At 37.2% G+C, this 21052-nt stretch overlaps 1 long non-coding RNA gene across 1 annotated transcript in view; it reads right to left on the minus strand.

Annotated features, from left to right (window-relative positions):
* LOC103463451 (uncharacterized) overlaps positions 1 to 7192 on the minus strand; it is a 93117-nt gene extending 85925 nt beyond the window's left edge. The window contains exon 1 of the long non-coding RNA XR_001776570.1: positions 7119 to 7192. This is a non-coding gene — a long non-coding RNA (uncharacterized LOC103463451). The remainder of the gene's footprint in view (positions 1 to 7118) is intronic.
* Positions 7193 to 21052: the final 13860 nt, after the last annotated feature.

Genomic DNA, 21052 nt, shown 5'->3' on the forward strand with positions numbered 1-21052 from the left:
AAAAAATATTCCTTTTAACATCTCAGTTGTAATACATGTTCACCCTAAATAAAATTAGGGTGCATATTATTCATCATAAATGAGTCAGATTGAAAAAAAATTCTGCATCCTTTATTTAACACTGAAGCTTAAAAACTCYAAAACTGTGATTAGTGCAACGTTGAACTATTTGCTCATAGTTATGCACGTATTTACAGGAGCGAGCAAACACGCTCAGATTCCCAGATAAATCTTGAATGTAGTAGCCGAGTTGTGCTGCCAGTTCCCAGATGTGTGGAACAGGTGTTTTAGTGGACTCCTTACCGATGACAGGGGTGACACAGGGCCTGGAACCGGTTCATAATGTCCCCATGGACTGGAAAATCAGGGAGTGGGCCTGGAGTCATATATCTTGGGTTTCACACAGGATCCCCTGCTGTGTGGGTTTTTTTAGYGCTTGAATGAGCTATATACCTGCATTCATGTTGTCTGTGCCTGTCTCTGTCTCCCAAGCATACCGCATATGATGTTTAGACATTTAACTGTTWTTCYATTTTTWWTTTTTTTATTAAATTACGTCTTSTAGTATTCRTTTTCTATTCACCATTTGTTGACTTAGAAGCCTTAGGAAAAAGCATGTGAAACCGCTTCTAAAAACAAATAATAAATTAAGCAACAAGTACAGGAAGCAAATAGCTGATGGCTCTAACAAGCCACTTGTTAACTGAATGAGCTCCACTCAGCAGATCAAGTTATTCTTAATGGACAATTACACGTAATTAAATGTTCATTTTTCCGTCATGCTGCACGCTTTCTCAGTCGATTTTTCACGCTTTGCTAAGGTTAGCTGCATCGTTGGACTCGTTTCTCTCTGGAATCAATCATATCAAACAAAAATTATCCTCAAGGCCAGAATGAATCTTACATGACTGAGCATCAACATTCAGAGGACCTGCCGTCATTCTGTGTCTTAGAATGTGCAGAAGCAGGCAGCATCAACAATAATGGTGAGTTTCATCAAGTGACAATTCAGTTGTCGGATTGAATGCATGCAGATTATTCTTATAGCTGTAGTGCATCAAATAATATATATTTTTATGCCACTGTTTTAATCATTTTAACTCTATTATGAACAGCTTAGTGTTTTTTTTAAGTTCGGTTCAGCTGTTTCTGTGACACAAATGAAGTGCTCATGGTGAGGATACTGTGCAGTGTTTTAGGTTTCTGATGAYGGCTAATAGTTGACAGGAGTCCTGTGAAAGTATGCAGTCAAATATTCAGGGCATTTGGAGAGAAGATCATACTAATTTCATAAGAAATAGGAAGTTTTGCCAAGATTTAAACRTGTGAAGCAAAAAAATGTAAGGTCATGAGAGATTTTGAGAGAAACGTTACMAAATTGGTAATGTCAGTTTTTCTCCACGTGTGAATGCCAAATGCACATGGATCTGCTTTCACTGTATTTGTGTGCTTATGGATTCCCTCTTTAAACATGTTTTGCCACTAAATCTCAGCTTGTGTGGAGCTAGTGCTGTGGGTACTTGCAACATGCACATGCTTGTGAATTTAGAGTTTGTTGTAAAATAGCTTAGAAATGGAGCTTTCATTTTTGAACCGTTTAAACTTTCTCCACAAAACATATAATGTTACCAACAGCGAGGACATTATGAGTAAAATGTTAAGATGCGAACGTGAAGCAGCTTGAAAAACAATAAACATTGAAGAAGTAGRAGTAATTTTTTTACAGAGATTATCCCACCATATGCCAGATCAGATTACCATTTAAAACATGATCAWGCAATAAATTTAACTGTGTCTGTCATGTTAAATATTCAAATTTGGATGCGTGAGTGTTTTTATATAAAGACTTTCCAGACACACACACACTTTTTTTTGTTATTAAATTAACATAATTTAAAGTAGCTTCCTGTGTGATCCGCTGAAGAGTTGCTTAATCCAACATGTGTTTCTGTACTGGAAACTCTTACATTAAAATAAAGAAATTCAAATTTTTACAATCAAATCTTCAGTTTTCGCATCCTTCTGATGAATATTAAAGTAAAAAAWTAATACAAATATATCATGATGTCAAAATATGTTGAAATTAAAAATGAAATATCCTATTATGTATGCARGTTTTCTCTTGTCTTTAAAACCTTAAGCTTATTTATTTGAACTTTGTAAATAGTCACTAAGACATAATCAGATCTTAGCTAAGTCTTTCAGCAACATGAAAACAAACTGCAGCACACCGGAAAGAGTCCCATGGTGTGTGGGATAGGATTGTGTGTTATGTATTGCTTTATGTACTGTAATTAAAACATAGATAAGTGCACAAGCAAAAAGCAAAAACCTATTGTGATTGTTGACTGAGAAAATTAACTCAGAAATTGTAAAAGTTGCAGACTCATCAGTTTCCTGTGTTCTTTCTAACCTCTTTAGCCGCCACTGAACTCAGTTACATTCATCTTAAATTTATCTCGTTTAAAAACAAAACCTGTTTTGGTTTTTTTTGCCATTTGAATATAAGTTCATCTCATCCACTCATCTTAATAAACATTCATGGATCTACTCAAATGTGCCTGATCTCTCTTTCCTACAGGCTGTTTTAATGAGATATAGGATATGCATGTTACACATCCAAGTTGAAAGAATCAGTCACTGGTGGCAACAGTGCTGATCCATCAAGGATAGCACCTTTTACCCTGAAAATTCTGCCAACTCAGGAGGGCAATTAACACCTCGGCAGCCTGGGTCAGAAATGAGCTGAAGATTTCTCCCTTGTGAACGGTGCGGTTGGCCACAGAGCCGCAGAGCTCTTTGCTGATGCATTGGCCTAAGTATTGTGTGTGTGTGTGTGTGCGTGGGTGTGTGTGTGTGTGTGTGTGTGCGTGTGTGTGTGTGTGTGCGTTTATATTTGTGTTAATGTCTAAGTGTGTTTTAGAGAGAGTAAGAAAAGAGATGTTTTTTTTTTTTTTTGGTTTGTTTTTTTGTGACGCCGTGTGTGAGAAAAGTAAAGCCGGTATATGTCTCTTGTCCTGTGTGTGTGTGTGTTTGCGTGTGTGCACTGCTGACAGGAAGCAGGAGGTGTTCAGGTACGGTGCTCTTTAGGGTAATTACGCACAACCTCAAGAGATTTAACACTTGGGCATTCTGGGTATTTTTGTTTGTTTTAGCCATTTCCTTTTTTCTGTAGTTGTTCACATGAATGAAATATCAAATGTACCTCAGAGGCCAGTGTTAGGTTTAAAAGAGCATTCATCTGCATATTAGGATTGATGCTAGAGGGAAATGTGATCACGTCTCTGGACTCCAGACACACGTTTCTGATATTAATATGCGCTCGATAGGCTCTGAGATGAGTTTTCATGAATATTCATCAAGCTTAATATGGACGTCTGCAACTGATATCACCGTCGATTAGAATAAAACTTTCCTAATGTTCTTAATTGGCTAAAGTCCCATGACTGCATCGGGTTTTCATTTTACAAACATTTGACGTGTCCAATTCAAATCTTACAGCCCAGCCTCAGAATACTAAATCTCCTGACCTTTGATCAAGGTAATTAACCTTCTCTATCAATTAACAAATGAAGTGTAAGAGGGTAGGTTCATGTTCACATGCAGAGCCATGATACCAGCTTTATGGATCACACACAGTTTCTTTCCCAGAGGCCAAGACACACTGGAAACGCCTCCAAACTGTATTACATTTGTACAAATACCTAAGTGTATTTTTTTTAAATACTGCTTAAAGTTAACCAAGGAAACCCATGCCTTTATAAAACAAATCCAAAAAGAGGTCATATTTATACACACTCACTTAAAGGTTTAAAACGAACACCTGCTTTGATCACTTCACTGCAGCTGCAGCGCTGTCTTCTCTATTTTGGCCCTCAGAAAAATTGAAAGAGAGGTGGGGCCAGCGAGGGACTGCAGGGGAACGCCATCCGTCATGACTCCCTTCACAGACCAAAGCAAGCCGAGCCTCTCCGGACGAATGGGAAACCTGAGCCGCAGTAAGACAAACACATGCTGCTTCCAAAATAACAATGAGCTCCTGTGACAACGACCACAGCTCTCTGGACAGAGTTCAGGCATGCTGACTCTGAAGTGTGCCGTGATGAGACCGCTTTGCTGAAAATCTGCTGTCCAACAAGTCCAAYAGCAGAGGGTTGGAYGTAAACTTTGGACAATTACAAGCAAGTGTGTTGGCATGTTTGTGATGTGGRTAATAAATGACATATTTATCAGAGTTTTGTGGCCAATTTCTCTTCTCCAGTTTTTGTAAACCTCAACTCTGACCTGTTGATGATTGTAGCTAATACCGATTTATCTTCAACTGCCGTAATTGTCACGCCAAATGCTTATTACAGGTCTCCTTGCCAKAGGTCAATACTTTTTTATTTTAGAAGTAGAGAGAAAGTCACATTAAGAGAATGTCAAAACAATGTTTTAAACTTTACAATAGAGATTAGTGTGCATCACTAACTGTAAGCTATGTATCCATACTGTACCTTATCAATCACAATATCAGAATCCTGCTAAAATGTCAAAGTCTATCATGTTCCCTTAAGTACTGAGAATGAGAAACTGACAGAAGTAAAATAAAAACAAAAATATATAAATGGCCTAATAAATGATTCAGTACRCTATAAATGTACCAATTAATTTAAAAGAGAAAAACTTGTTTTCCAAGTTAATTGCCTGCCAGGTGTACTTCTTTATTTAGATGCAACAAACTACATATTTAAGCATATAATATATATTGCATTGTTTTAAAATGATTTTTTCATGTTTTTAGTTTAAATATAGATGCATTATCGTGTTTTTATCCCACGAGTCTTTTTGATTTCCATGTGTTTGACATCCTTGGAAAGATTTCAAAAACTGTAAATAACTCAAAATGCTCCAGAGTAGACTTGTTCATGGATTTGCTGCAGTCAGTCATATTTTTTTGATGAACGTGAATAAATTTGTTGCATTACATTTTTTTGTTCCTATGTGTTCTTTTTGCATTCCATACATGAGGAATGCCCACAACAGTGTGGAGCAAATTATTATCGAGAAGCTTACAGCCGGGGTTGAGCTGAACCTGGTTTAAGTTCTAACAGTAGTTGGGCAGCTCACAGAGGACAACTCAACCAACACTTTCTCAGACAACAACCACTTCCTGCTAGCAAGGGTCCCAACATTCACTGTGGTACTAAACCACATCCTAACTTTTGATGACATCATAACTTTAAGGAGCAATAACAGTGTAATAGAAATAGTCAACAACAATAATAATTACAATATGTCTAAAATAAAATAAGACTAACGGGCACGCAGTAGGAGGCATTCAGGTAAGGCGCAAAGACACACTTTTCAAATGGTGTGCGTCTTTAAATAYATAAGAATTAACCAAACCAAAGATATGCTACAGCTCAGCAGCTGAAAGTGTAGAAATCCTACTAACCTCAGCAAGCTGGCAAGTAACTGTGTTCTAATGAAATATATTTTTCATTTGCAGGGAATTTCTAGTGATAATCTTTGTGCAGTAATACTTTCTGACTTAACCTGTAGAGCAGCCTCTCTGCGTCAGAAACACCACAGGAGCAACGCAGCCGCCGTCCGTGCGTATGTGAAGTCACTGTGGATACAGTGTGTCAGCTAAATGTGTACATAATTTGGAAGAGGAAGTGTTCTGTCAGCTCAGAGCAGGTATCTGTCAGCAGGCTGTATCCTTTAGGGCTGCAGGAGGAGGAAGCAGCCTTGACCAGGCCCTTCTCTGCCCCGCGCCACTGTACAGCTGCCGTGAAGGAACGAGCTGTAAATCCATACATGCAGAACAATTCTACACAAACACAAGGATGGATTACACACAGATGTGTCTGCACCTGCACTTGGAAAAAACTATCTAGCTAAATATGGAGTCACTCATTGAGTTGTTAAATCATTTATTGAAATGTWTGGGACTTTTTTTGTTTATCGTTTGTGAAACAGTAGCAGCACAAAMTACTCTTGTACTCTGTCCAACTATTAAAATGCTGCAGTATTCAACTTACACATGAACATATTCTGCATTTTGCTAATTGCAGTATCAATGCTGTRTGGCACAACTGCATTGAAAGCTAATCAGTAGAATCCAGTAAAAATTGATATTTAAAGATTTAAAGCAACACCATTATTTCTTTTGCAAAAGAGAAAAAAATATATAATTTTGAATGTCTTTGGAAGCTGAATATTTTTGATGACAAATGTACTTCAATTTCTAGATAATTACTACCAACCTCCATTTCCACTTTCCAAATTTACAGGCGCCTTTGATTTAAGTGCTCACAACTGCCTGAGTCCCTCTCTGTCTGCTCACATTCCTCTGTTGCTTCTCTTACTAATTCTTTGCGTTTTCCCCAACATTCATTTGGTGGCTTTATTAGATTCACCCGGTTTAAGCCCCTTATACTCTTAGAACTGCTTGAAATTTKACTGGCAAATATTCAACAAGGTGTTTGAAACTTTGATATATTGCTTCTTATTGACATATTTGCATCACACAGTTGCTGCAGATTTGTCAGCTGCACATCTAGGGTGTTCCACTGCATTCGAAGTGTGCTCTACTTAATTGAGATCTGATGACTGCGCAGACCGTATGGAGTACAGTAAACTCTTCGTCACGTTCAAGAAAATAAAGTTTGAAATGATTTGAGCTGTGTGGCATGGYCATTATTCTGCTGGAAACAGCCATCAGTGGACATAATCTGCTCATAAAAAGATGAATATGAGTGAACTGCAGTATTACTATTGAGCTGTGGTGTTTACAGCTGCTCAGTTAGTACTGAGGAGCYCAAATCATTCCAAGAAAATATTTYCAACACCACCACAGCTGTAGATACAACGCAAGATGGAACCATGCTTTTGTGTTGTTYATGTCAAAGACTGACCCCAACTATTGGAAACATCTTTCCAATTTGTTATTATYGAGTTTTGGTGAACCTATGTGAACTGAAGCAGTTTCATGTTATTAGCTGCCAGAAGTGGCACTCTTTCTCTTCTTCTACTGCTGCTGCTGCTGCTGCACCCCATCAGCTTCAGGGCTTCACATATTATGTGTTTAGTAATGGTATGTAGTAATACTTTAGTAAAACAAATTGCTGTACCTTCATTATCTTGAATCCAATTTCCTCTGGCCTCCGACGATAAGGCATATAGAACTGCATATTGGATGGTTTCCCTCTTGTAGGCTTCTTTCTCTAAATTGAGAAAATATATGAATAAAAATGTATGTCAAAACTAAAACTTATTCAACTCAGATCAGATTTTCCTTAATTTTTATAAGCACTCTGCAGAAATTTCAACATTGTGTTGCATTTAAAAAAAAGAAAATCAGACAAAGTCAGATTGTTTCTATTTGTTATTTAATTAACAATGGGAACTGCCAGATCTTGTTACCTTCAGTTGTTATACAAATGCTGTATGTATCAAACATAACTTGAAAGAAATTTGACTTTGCAATTTGACACCTTGAAATTGGCCGCTGTCTCTTTAAGAAGCTCCTACTCTTTCCGACACTCCGCCTTCAGCACGTCGTCACATGATGCTSCTCCACCAGGCCTTTCTTAGGAGTGTTGAACTAAAAAGTAGTTTGTATGATAAGCTCAGCAAATATGCAGTTCCACTTAGTCTTTGCYAACTTCTGCTGCCRCTAGTCTGGTGCAGCTGTATGGAGAGGGAGTGGGAAACCTCTGAGGTGGATGCTTGGCTGAAGGCTGCCTCTCTAAGGACACGCTTYGTGAAAATAAGTGGTGCTTTATGGGAGTAATCTTTTAGACACCGCCAACAGGCTGCCATAGCTGATTCAAAGATTTCTCAAAAATCCATGAAAGAATGAAAGCAACAACCCAGGCATGTTTTTGATGAGGGAATAACATTATAACATATATACAAGATTAAAAAAAAGATGATTTTATGTAATACATCCCTTAAATAGTTTAGATCTTTTCACTTTAACTTAATTTCAAATGTATTATAAATAAAATCATSCAAAACAAACCTCAGCAATTAGACAATTAGATTTTTTTATTTTTTTTACTATTCCAACTGACAAAGGTTTAGGTGAGTAAAGCAGATTATTTAAAATCAACCTGCAACTTTCAGCCAATTGAGTAATATTAATTAATAACACGTCCAATATAAGTATTCTGAGAAAAATAATTGGGCAACAAGTAGRAAGCAAAGAGTTGGTTATATCAACCTTCTAGTGTGAGGAAAAGTAATACAACAGAAATCATAGTTTGATACTTGCTCATAAYAACAGATTTATAATAGAAGATATGCTACAGAAAGTTATTCAGGTCTTAAAGCAACCATAGTCCATAACAATAGAAAATTACTTTGGGTGTGCTACTTGCACTCTTATTTCGAGATCTACCACCCTGCAGAAGTTGATTTGTTCTAATGTTATTACATGCAAGTAAATTGAAACATTTCTGAATCATGTTTCACGGAGCATAAACTCCATAAGAGAAGTTTGATGAATTTAAAAGGAAAATCTGGTTAGTAAGTTTCAATTATAGTAGTATAATTCTAAAAAATGCAAAAGATGTTATACTTTACTAGCAAAATGAATATGCAGACAATTAAGTATCAGATGGCTAAATGTTTTAACTAGGGTTTGTAACAAATCAGACTTATGACATCTWCTGGGGGTCTTTTAGTTGTTTTCTTATTAATAAATRAATGGTGTTTTAAAATTATGTTTCTAGAATTATCTATTTCTGTGGTTTCATAATCAAACAGCAAAAAAGTTTTTTTTATGTTAGTATCATTCAAGATGATCATTGCCATCTTCAGAACAGGTATGTTAGTGTAGACAGTCTCTCATGGCTAGAAGCCAGTTATGCCTCAATTGTTGTTATAATGAACTAATRAAATCAGCTTTATYGGAAAATACTGAGAGGCTGAGATCAATATTAGTGGAGTAGACAGAATTGGGTGGTGTGAGATCCCTGCAAAGCAGGAAAAGCACAAACTTGAATTTATTTGGATGTCAATAAGTTCCCTGTAAAACCCATCTAGCTCACCATTCCCCATCCCCCACTCCTGATCTTCACCTGCATTGCTTTGTACCAGTAATTAAAGTACTTGAGTAAGACAAATCCAGTTGCCTGATATGGATATTGACTCATTTCTGCACAGAATGTAGTGGCAATGGCAAATCTACGTTTTAGATTTTTATCTTAAAAATGTCAATAATGGAGCTAGCTGTTCTTTTGGATGAACCCAAGGAGTCATGTATATTTTCCTTGGGGAAAAAGAGGGTGGTTCTTTGTCAAAAAATGACACTGGAAAACATGCCGATGGACAAAGATATGTTGCTTATAACTAATAATTCAAAATCTAGAAGTAAAACTTTCAGGATTTTTGTCAAAATAACAGAGTCTAAAGATTCCTAGGCTTTATGCAGCAGGAACAAAGTTTTAAAGACAGAGGTCAGTGTTAAGTAGGGATTCAAAAATGTATTGATTTCAGAGTTCACCAAATCACAAGACATAAGAAAATGAGTGCTAACATGTTTACTTGACATTACTGTAAACAACTCAACACTTTCAACTACAGCAGATGTAAGACAGTAGCATCAGAGATAACTGATAAGTCCAGTAGACAGAAAGCAAAACATTTGTGAAGCAAGATTGCATACCTTTTCATTCTGGTTTTGATGAACTTGAAAATCATTTATTTTAATAGAAAACTGAAATATTAACTCAAAACATTTGTCTTTTTTATTTACCATTTCCAAAAGTTATAACTGAATGTAAAAATTAAGGTGCATTGATAAAAAGACAATTGTGCAAAAAGGTCTTATCAGGGGCTTTTTCTTTTAAGTAAATTGAAATAGCCAAGCCTAAAATTATTCGTAACTTTCTTAATGTGAAGTAGGAAGTTGTTTTCATATCTTATTCAGAGGTTTKTGAGGTTTGTATGTGGCAACCTCCAGTGGTTCTTGGTGCAGCGCCACCACAGGCAAGGGGACAGGTTTTTTTTAAAGACTAGTCCATTTGATGCAGTGAAATGTCAAAGCAAATCACACCAGCTAAATTTTTTGCTGGTGTGGTTGCAAATTTTGCAGCTTTGGACCCCAACTAAATTAAGTCTACAAGACTTTCAGATGTGAAGAATTCCCCTTAGATTTAAAATTATTTTCATCAAGGACATGAGACGCCAYTTGCCAACACTATATTCTGAACTTCCACCTCAGAATTTCTGTCAAAGTCAAGTTGGGACTTTGGCTAGTCAATTTCACAACAATATTTCCAGTTGGAAACAATATGGTAACAATATTAAAAGATTAAAGTAAAGCTTTAAATTTAGCACAAGTTTTACACGAAAGCTCCTTAGTGGATAATTATATATGTTACTAATTGTTTCATTAGAATTTCATACCCCCACACAAGTGCAGACTGCTTCCCTTTCCTTTCCCCATAAGTGAGTCCCTTTTTAATGAGAAGTGGAGTTGACTGCCAAGTTCTAAATGGTCCCACAAACAGAAAGAAAGAGTGTGTATGTTGCATTGTTTTTCTGACGTCACAGTTGTACTCATTTTGTGCCAAGAAACTGACTGACACACCTCAGCCCCTTGAAGGAGGGAAAATGTGCTGATGCGAACAGAAGTCTTCTGTTCCACAAATTGGCATTGCTACTTGCAGCATGAAATGCCAAGAAGTTATTGGTTTATAAACACACTACTAGATGGCCCATGGATGCGAACGTTTCTGTGCGACTTGTCCCTTTTCCTGGTAAACAGTGCTGTACCTGACGCCATTTCCCTGACATGGGGATAKAGGCATGGGATGCTCAGGATGAGACGTAACCGCTTTCAGCACTTCCTCAAATCACCCCCTCTCTCTGAAGCGCGGCTGTTGCGTGTTTTATTGCCAGGCCAGGGTGAGCATGAAAACAAACAGGGGCCCAACTCCGAAGCTTTGATCTCCCATTTCCTGGCCCATTATTTATGTCAGTTTCTCACGAAGCTTTTTTTGCTCTCTGCAGTTGATTACTATGCGTTTCCTCACACTTGGTCAGCCCGAGATGCTGACAATGTCATGCTTTTTTTTTTTTTCTTTCATGAAACTTTAAAAGACTTGGATAGTTATTGTCCTTATTGACCCCCTTTATTTTGGTTAGATCAGAATAAAAAAAATAAAAAGCCAGAGGAGGCCAATGGTAATGGGTCAGAAAGGTTAAAGTATTATTTTTTATTTAGAATCAGTAAATATTTAGCGATGGATTATTTTTATTTTACATGTTGAATGCGCACAGCACAGAAAAAACTAAAGAGACATAGGTAATCAATGGGCATCTAGAAGGGGAAGGAAAAAAACAATGACAAAGGAGAAATCTGTAATTATCCCCAAGTTCATCTGAGATCTGACCAATAGGCTAGCCAGCACATCATTCACCTTGACCTGTGAGATTCACCAGCTCAGCAGATAGATCACAATGCACAACTCTCAGAGAAAAACCATTCTCTATTTTGGGCAAGATTTTATTAGAGACTTTTCCACCTAGTGTCACTAAAAGGCTACATTTTTGTCTAAAACCAATTTTGATGTATGATCCAGGAGTTTTTCCATGTAGTGCTGAGTGATTTGAACTGTCGTCTATGAATGCACAACACAGCACATACATTGGTGACTTTAGCATGTCCACCCTGAACTGGAAGCTGTTTATGTTACTTATTTTTCACATTGGAGTGGCCGACTTCATTATTCCGATTTAAGGGATCTCGCGCTTCCAGTATCTGTGCCCTCTGTCCTCTGATTAAACATTACAATTCTTTAATCTGTTGTCTTCATGTCAAAACATGCTTTGTAAGCACAACATGAGCGTTAAGGTGCTTACGTGATCTTTACACCTGTGTGGCAGTGCAGAGCTGATCACTGATGTATGGTAGAATGATAACAGCAAACCAGCAAATGGCATAATTGTATTAATAAACATGGTTATTTTAGTTGAAAGGTTAAACATTTGTTTATGTTTATGTATTTTGGAGTTATATGTCATGTTTGCAAATTAGAGGAGCATAGAAAGAGAATGCTGCTTCTCCAAGGTTTTGTGAGATAATATTCACAAAAACTTTTACATTGCAGAATCCTATAAAAAATTTAAATAAATAAACAAAACGTTAGACTCCTTTACCTATAAAATATTATTGATGGTCCTAAAAATTTATTTAGATTTCATATTCATGATTTCTTTTTTTTTTTCTTTACCAATGTGTTTCCCCAACAGTGCGCCAGAGTGTTTTTATTACCAGTGTTGCAAGTATGGAAACTCAAATAGAATGCACGCTGAATTTTTGCAGTGGTTTGTCCTTTAATGATCAGCACCATAAGAGTGACCAATCAGCCAGTAATCTGTCATCGTGTCTTTCCTAGTATCCGCTAGACAGATTCCAATATCAGAAGCACTCCAATGCACGAACAGACAGACTTGAGTCTTCACACAGACTCCCCCTTAACTATTCACAAGTGAAATAATTGGAGCTTGTTTGAAGAGCATTTAAGGAAACAAAACTGGTAGGGAAGTTCACCAGGGAGGGGCAATACATTAAAGGAATTTGGAAGAGAGAGTGACTAAGAGCTGGGCAGTAGAAAGAGCAGGACTGGGAAGTGAGTCTGGCCATTGCATGTTTGAGAGAAGCAGTTGGGACCCTGATGACAGAGTGGTCTTTGGGAATTTAAGAGCAAGAGCCCAGAAGTGGGTGTTTCCCCCCGCAAAGGACCAGGCCAGGAAGGAAGGCTTTGGCTTTCAAAGCATCCACAGCTTTATTTATATTACATATTTTCATCGCCAGGACTTTTTCAAAGGAAGGAGAGAGCTGTTTTCCAATTTCCAATACTCGTTGGCCCCTGTCTATTATTTTCCTGCTCTGACCCCGACAATGTCTTTGTTTCCGGAGCAACATTCACAGTGGGCCTTCGTGTAGGGACTGTGTTTACCATTGAAAGATGCAAACAGATTGTTATTCTTGCATGCAGAGAGAGTAATGGGACATTACATGATTGTTTTTGCCTCACCTGTTTTCCAGTGGGGTCCACCACTAGAGAGGAACAGCAAAAAAACAATACTTAGGAGGCCTTGGAACAACTGGATGATGAAAGTTACACTCTGCAGACAACACAGACCCCAGGTCTGCATAAATACTTTGGGATTTACTGTTTTTTTTTTCAAGGAAGAATTAAAAGTTAAATTAAAACCTGAATGGAAAGTTTTAACTTTGAGTTCAGTTCATGATTTTACTCCACTGGAAAAAAAAAAAGAAAGAAAAACTGAAGCCATGTGAAAAACATTTCAAACAAGACACATCAACTCCCTTCTGATCCCACACAAGCCTACTTGTGGCATCATTTTCCATTCACTAAAGACAGCCTCTGATAAATTAGTTATCCATCAAAGGACCCCCATATCTTTGGAGTTGCGGCGATCGTTACTGGGGGTAAACACWGTCACTGGTGTCACTGGGAACTGTCRACCTCCTTTTGCTTCGTCTCCTCCTGGAATGAATTACCCCCTACCACCAAATAAGTCTTGGGGAAAAATGTTGGGTTTTTACCTAAACCTGCTGGGGAGGGATGCTGACAGAATTTTGATCAAGACTTACAAGCAGAATAATGTAACTTTTATAGTATTTCTCTCAAATTGAGTCATTCTAGATGTAAACAATTGTATAAATTGTCCTCAAACAGATTTTGCATTCTCCTCGAGTGACAGAAAAGTACAACAAAAAGTGTACATATCCCTGATATCATACAAATAGAGAAAGATTTCTTCCACAGTGAAGGGGAATCTAGTCAAAGTTGATAGAAAGATGGATTAAACTAAATATGTAAGCTTCTAGAAAACCTGTTAGAGGCTGGAAAAGATTTGAGACTGGGGCAAATATTTATTATATAGCAAGACAAAACTCCCAAACAAACACCAAGAGTTAGAATGGAATGGTTTAGATCAAAGCATGTTCTTGTGATAGAAAATCCTATTCAGTCAAGGCCTTACTCCAATTAAGAATTTGTGCCAAGCTTTGAAAATTGCTTTATATAGGTACTCTCCTTCTAGTGTAGTTGAGATTGACCTATTTTTCTAGAAGAATATGTAAAATTGTAGTCTTTAGATTTATAATCGACAAACGTGTTACAGCTTTAATTGCAGAAAAAGGTGGTTCTGCATTAACTTAATTGGGGCTGACTACAAATGCATGGTACACTTCTCAGATTGCCTTGTGTAAATACTTTTTAGAACATTGTATCATTTTCCTTCAAGTCTACAATTATGACCAACCTAATGTCGGTATATCGCACAAAATCTTAACAGAAGTATTAAAGTGTGTCATCAATTATAAAACAAATGTACATTGAAATTTGCTCTTCAAAAATTAACATACATTTTTCATCACAGTTATTTATTTTCTCTGGTCAAAGTAATCTTACGAACTACACAGCAGATGACAATATTACAGTAGAGCACTTACCAATATAATATTGTTCATGTACTTTTCCAAAGTGGATGGGGATGTTTCCCTCGCGGCACAGTGCTTAATTAATTAAGAAACGGGGGTGCCAGTTGCCTCTTGGACTCTGGGGTAATCATRCAGGGAAAATTACAGCACACTGAACTGTGAGCTGGGACAGAGGAGCCATCAACATTTGTCATTGCTGATTAATTTCTCCGTGTAGATCTCGACACTGCTGTGCATGTGTAACCTGTCACACTGCACCCTGGTGTCTATTCATCACTCTTTGGAAGGTGTGGGCCTCTGGATGCAAGTTGATATGGTGTACAAATTCATTTTACAATGTGTTGTGTTTCTATATTAGCATATAGAAGTCACAGSTGATCACTTGCCAGGCTCGTTACACATGTGTGAGGATTTAGATAATGTAATTTGTCAACACCTGTAATTCATATTAGAACTATCACTGTATCCTTCTTGCTTTTCCAATTTGTGGGGACTTTAATTTGCATGGGGGGAAGGAGGTGGGACGGAAACTTCACTTATAAACAAGATAGTRATGCCTGATAAGGACAAGTGGTGTTCCAAATGACAAATGGCTGATAACGTCTTGGGACTGCATGGACAGGGAAGGCTGTAGGGAAGTGTATTGATTTGCCTTATTACCCAAAGCATCAGTCTTGGGAATGAGAGATGGAGGAGAGGAGGGTAGGAAATTAGCCAGGCTCCACCTGCGTTGACGGACTGATTGCTCAGGAGGCCCTGAGGAGAACAAATGGCCCCTGCCTGTCTACACAAGCACATACATGAACAGAAACGTACACACTTATCCGTCAAGATTACTGTACATAATTTTGTCACTAGTATTTATTTTACGAATTGATTCATTAATAGCAAAGCCCGCTATATCGAATAAAGAACTTAAAACATGTTTTTACTTGTGTTATATTACTTTTCTTGTTCTGTTGAGTTTTTTTTAAAGAAGTCAAAAGCCACATAATCTAATTTCAGCTTCAAATTTGATAATATTGCAAAATGGAAAGGTTTTATCAACATTACTAAGGTGTTTGCTTGTTCAGTAAAAGTCAAAACTCGCCAATCTGTGGTGTGACAGACACTTTCTTTGTATATTTAATCACTAAAATCCATGATGATAGATATCCCTTCCTCTACTCAAGGTAATACTGAAATATGACCAAGTAAGATAAAAGGATAATTGTTTTTTTTTCTTTTGCAAGACATGTTATATAATTTTATTGAACAACCTGCAGCTTAACATTACCGTAATTACTTGCTGATGAAATTGCTATTTATCATGTTACTAAAGAAGCTGCACATTCTATGTTTTTTAGCACACTCTCTAAAGTTGGCATTAATGCATCACGCTCAATTATACACAATTCTCTTCAATTTTTAATCAACAATAAACTGCCCTATGTAAATTATTCAGTATATATTGTTTAATTTATTTTCCCTCTATGCCCTATAATGCCTTTTTACCACACCACCCCTATCATTTCTCTGTTAATCACATTTCACTGTAATGATCTACTTTCCTAAAYATATTGATGAAACTGCTGCAATTACTTAGCTCAATATTTTGCACATTAGTCGGCCTTAGAAGTGTTTCACACGCCCATTTATCTGAGTGGGGTTTTTAAACAGCATAAAATTGGCCTCAAAGTGCATTCATATTTTATTCTATTGAGATATTGCCTGGCTGCCGGTAATTCATAAGCCTAAGTAGGAGTAATAGCTCCAGCTTGAACTTTCCTGACAGGAAAACCATTTCCAATGGAACTGTTTCATCCTCCTCTGCTGAAACTAATTTGTCCAATTACCAATTTCCTTGTCAAGAAGCTTTGAAATATGGAGGCTGGGTTCTTATGGACAAGAAAAATGATGAGGACCTTCTAATTTTTTTTTTCTTTCTGTAGTACTTTTTTTACCTTTTTTCACAGATTCTGAATCATCACTTCTTGTTGTGGCTGGTGCGTTGAAATTACTCCTGTGAAATGCTGAGTTCTGTAATGGCCTCGGTCTTATTCGGGTCACTATAGTGTGACCACCTTGGTACAACAAGAATGAGGTCACCTTTTTTTGCTGTTTCACAAAATTTTCTCTAAGGTCAGGACAGGGGAATGTGGTGCTGTCTGGCCTCTCCCTCTTTCCATTACAGCCTTTTTCCATTTTGTTTTCTACTTAGCGGGTTTGTTCTTTCAGCCGTTGACTGTAGAATAAAAACCTTATGGGGGAGAAGTGTTAACGTTTTAATTTTATTGCTGAAACATGACCACTAATGGCCAGTGAATACTGATTGCCGTACTCCAGCACCTCCTTGAAACCCCCCTCATGGATGGGTAAAAATCATTATGTTTTTATCTGTTTTCTGACTAAACCATTTGTGGTTAAGAAAAGCTTCTGCCTCATTAAAGCACTCTGCTTAGCTGGAGTTGGAAGACTATGATGTTAGTGGGATCAATCAATAGCCATCTTCCCCTTGCCTTACTGTAAATGTGCTGAAGTATTTATGAATTAATTGACTTCCTTCATCAAAATAAGAGGAATCTACCACCATCTCCAGAGCTGTGGTATGGAGGTCACAAGCATTCTTGGTAATAAAAAGACTCATGTTTTCAGTGCAGTGGAGTTAGTGATTAATGTGGCTTGAATGATGACGAAGTGACAACTAAAATAGCTCTAAYTCATTTTACGTTAGTTTACTCTCAGACCTTTATTATTTTTATATTTAGATTGTATATCAATTGATTTGACTACACTGATATATCATCAGCAACATGGAGACGAGTTCTATTTTTAATGTAACATTAATGAAACATGATTAATTGGATTTTTGATGCCACAGTTTGGTTCATTTAAGTCGGTATTAAATTTAAAAAACCTGCATCACCGAACTGCAGGTTAGAAAAAGGACCACATATTACAAATATAAACGCTCTAAGCAATAGGTTGCACTCTGTTGGGATYCCTATAAGATCTGGTCAGTGGCTTCATCTTCATCCAGGGAGAATCAGAGGAACTTGCTGATGTTAACTTGTRTGCATGGCTTTTCAAATCTAAACAAATGACCAACAAAGTGTTTAACTTTTGAAGTGACAGTAAAAGTACCAAAACATCACCATGGCTTAATCTSTGATCATAGGAAAATAATTAACGCTGGATTTCCATAGGGTCACTTCAACAATAAAGTGATTGTTTTTCCCTATGGCRGTTCTTATTGATTTTTATTTTAACTTTATAAAAGCATTGCTAATTTTCAAACATGTGATATTTGTTTTTATAGTTGTGCTTAGCCTCCTTAGTTTCCAGYCACAGTGCAGGCAAAAAGGTTAGCAGAGCATTAATAAAAARTTTTACAWGGTACAATGGTCTGTTAATATAATTTATCATCTGACACTATAAAAAAGGTATTWATTTTAGAATCGCACAAACTCTGGCTAAGTTGAACAATCCCAGAATCAAACAAATTGGCCATTACCAGAACTTTGTAGAGCTGAATGACATGCTGGTGAAKGAATTCAGTCATTTAATTCAGAAGTGTTGGAGAAGAAATGCATCTAATTATTGTAGGATTRTAGCTCTTGAGATCAGGAATTAGTCCTCCCTAGACAGTAATGTATCATACTTCTTTAATATTATTTCTTCAAATTAACATCTACAGAAATGTTATTAGTAGACTGATGATTCTTATGAGTGCATAAGAATTCTCACCAATCAAACCCATCTCTATATTACATTTGAAAATCAGTCAGTCAATGGAAACATAAGAACTGATGATTGTTCTTAAAATCTTAAAATCTGCTGTCTGCACAGACTTTAAAAAGCTTAACCATAACTTTTTAAAGAATTTACATCTAGAAACAACACAAACATTTGATTCAATATTAGTCAAACAAATCTAAATTCCATTATAGCAAAGAAAATAAGAGTATTAGCTATTCAGGGAGTCATCCTTCTAATGTGTCTTGCTCYGAAGAAACAAGGACCAAAGTTTTCTGGCTCCTGGCTGGATTTTACTAATGCTTCCCAGATTACAGACCACCACTGTTTGAGGAAGAATTACATTTTGGGGCATGGACCAAGGCAGCCTATACTTGAAGTAGTGTAAATCATGTGATGTCACAAGATTCACTCTAAACGATATTTGTCTCCCTCCACTTGGCGTCATACGCTACCCAACACTTGGGTGGTATTGAAGAGAGAGGGAGTGAACACACTTTTTTGGTGGAAGGGAAACATGTTGAACAAGCTACTTCCCCTGCCATGGTCTAGCAACCACGGGTGGAGAACAGTGTAACCAACCACCCCGAGAAAACATTGTGGTTCGACCACCACTTATGATGCTGGACGGGATATGAAAAGATGTTGGTGGGGATTATTCTCAAAGGTCTGACTGCAAGCAAATACTCTCGATAACTGCCCTCTTTGCATTTTCAGACCATGCATGAAAAGTTGTTCCTCTTTCARAAAAACTGAAAGAGAACTTTGAAAAAAAAAAGAACTTTTTTTTCAAAGTTCTTTTTCACTTTGAAAAAAAGGCTTTCCCCACTTTCCTACTGTGATGCAAGTGCTGTTTCTAGACATTAGACCACACGTGAAGCCCTCTCACCTCTGGCAAGAGAAGCAATTTATTTTTAGAGGAAAAAGCTCCACCAGTTGGACTTTTTTGGTAGAGATTTATGGTCCCCTCTCTCAACGCAAATAAAAAGAAACATCTGAATGAACTAAGAATATCAGCCACCTACGTAGAAAATGATTTCACCTAATAAAACACAACATTTAACCGGTTGCTTTTTTCAACTTATCTGTAAACTTTGATTTAGAAAAGWAGCAGATGTCCAGTTCTTTAAACTGTGTTATCTCAGATGGACAAATTCAGAAACCCTTTACGAGTGTTTTGGCTAAGAGGAAATTGCAAGGCAGATCCTGGCAGAGTAGGTCTCTTTGTGTGCTTTGTTCGTGTGGGGAAGCGTAAGGGTTTCCCTCATGTGTGAGTGGGTGGGTGAGTGWATTAGAATCTTTTTGTCGTTTGTGGAAAAATCCTACMAAMYWMMAWKKWRKTTTKSMWTTTTTTTATGTCATAAAGCAATTGTTAAAGTGCATGAGTCTGTTTGTGTGCATGAGTTGACAACCCTATCTGCATCCTCTTTGGGTTCTGTCTCATTTCCGCCAGGACAGTTCTAAAATAACTACCCCCTCCTCCCTCTTTCCTCCACACACCATCCAAAACACACACACACCCACACACACGCACACGCACCCCCACGCACGCACACACACACACACACGCACACACACGCACACATTGCTTCCTTCAAACAGTGGAGCATATATTCATCAAGACGAACTTGGGTTTTCTGTCTTCTCCTGAGATAAGGACCAGTACTGGACAAATTAAATGTACAAATGCATTTACATATATTACACATAATTGCATATGCTCACCTCTGGCACATGCAAAAGCATAACTGAACAGATATACAACCAGCCCATTATTGCAACTTATCCTTTAGTCCTGCTCTCAAAAGTTTCCCCATTTACTGGCTGGTGGTATTGTTTAAGCAGGACAGGAGTATTTGCCAAGTACTGAGTCATTCATGTGCTTTGATTTCAAAAAAGGAACTCGCATAAACAACACCCCGTCAACAAGTAAAACATGTTTTCTGTTCTAGGAACTCATAGAAACCAGGACGAATGAGGAAATTAGTGTGAAAATTACGCTTATCATGGCCATCAGGTCACAAGTTTTCACAAAAATCAGTGCTTTTTATTTAAATGAAATGGATACACTGTTAAAAGTTGTAAAAATTGCCTTYTTGATGCAGATGTTTGCAGTGAGGAGATATAAAAGGTAATATTCAGCCTGAAAATAACTTGTAGTTTAAGCTCAAACAGCAGACARCGTAATAAACCTGTAAAAAGTTTCATGTTTTCTCCTCTCTGGGTTCCAGATAGGTTGTGTTAATGACCGRGCAGACTGATATGGTACGAGTTCACTAAAGCTTATCTTGTGTAGCATAATCCTTCATAAATTGTAACTCATATTATTTCTTAATTCCATTAAGAAATGTGATCTAACACACCTGTGAAACTAGTAATTGACACTAAATAAAAATCCATCCATTGTCTATTTCCATTTCTCCTTGTAGGGTCAAAGCTAGGAYGATTCTGAAATAAACTTCCAGAAAATTGCAAAACAGCTCAAACACCGAGTTCCTCTATATCTATGATAAAAACCGACATGTTTAGAGTTGCTTTCAAACARTGATGAATTAAACATTGACCAACATTTTGATATACAACAATGGCACTTGACAAAATGTAACTCTTACTGTCCTTTATGACTTTGTATTTTTTTTTTCCTTTGGGGTTTCTTATGATGTAAAGCACTTTGACTTACCTTGTTGCTGAAATGTGCTATACAAATAAACTTGACTGATTGATTTATGATTCTTGTCTCCACCAGTGATTGGGGGAAGGGACATCCTGGACAGGCCACAAGTGTATGAAAGGGCAACATAAAGACACAAAGCACATACAACATAAGATGTATGCATTGTGAGA

Source organism: Poecilia reticulata, linkage group LG4 (genome assembly GCF_000633615.1).
Source record: "Poecilia reticulata strain Guanapo linkage group LG4, Guppy_female_1.0+MT, whole genome shotgun sequence".
NCBI classification, from domain to species: Eukaryota; Metazoa; Chordata; class Actinopteri; order Cyprinodontiformes; family Poeciliidae; genus Poecilia; species Poecilia reticulata.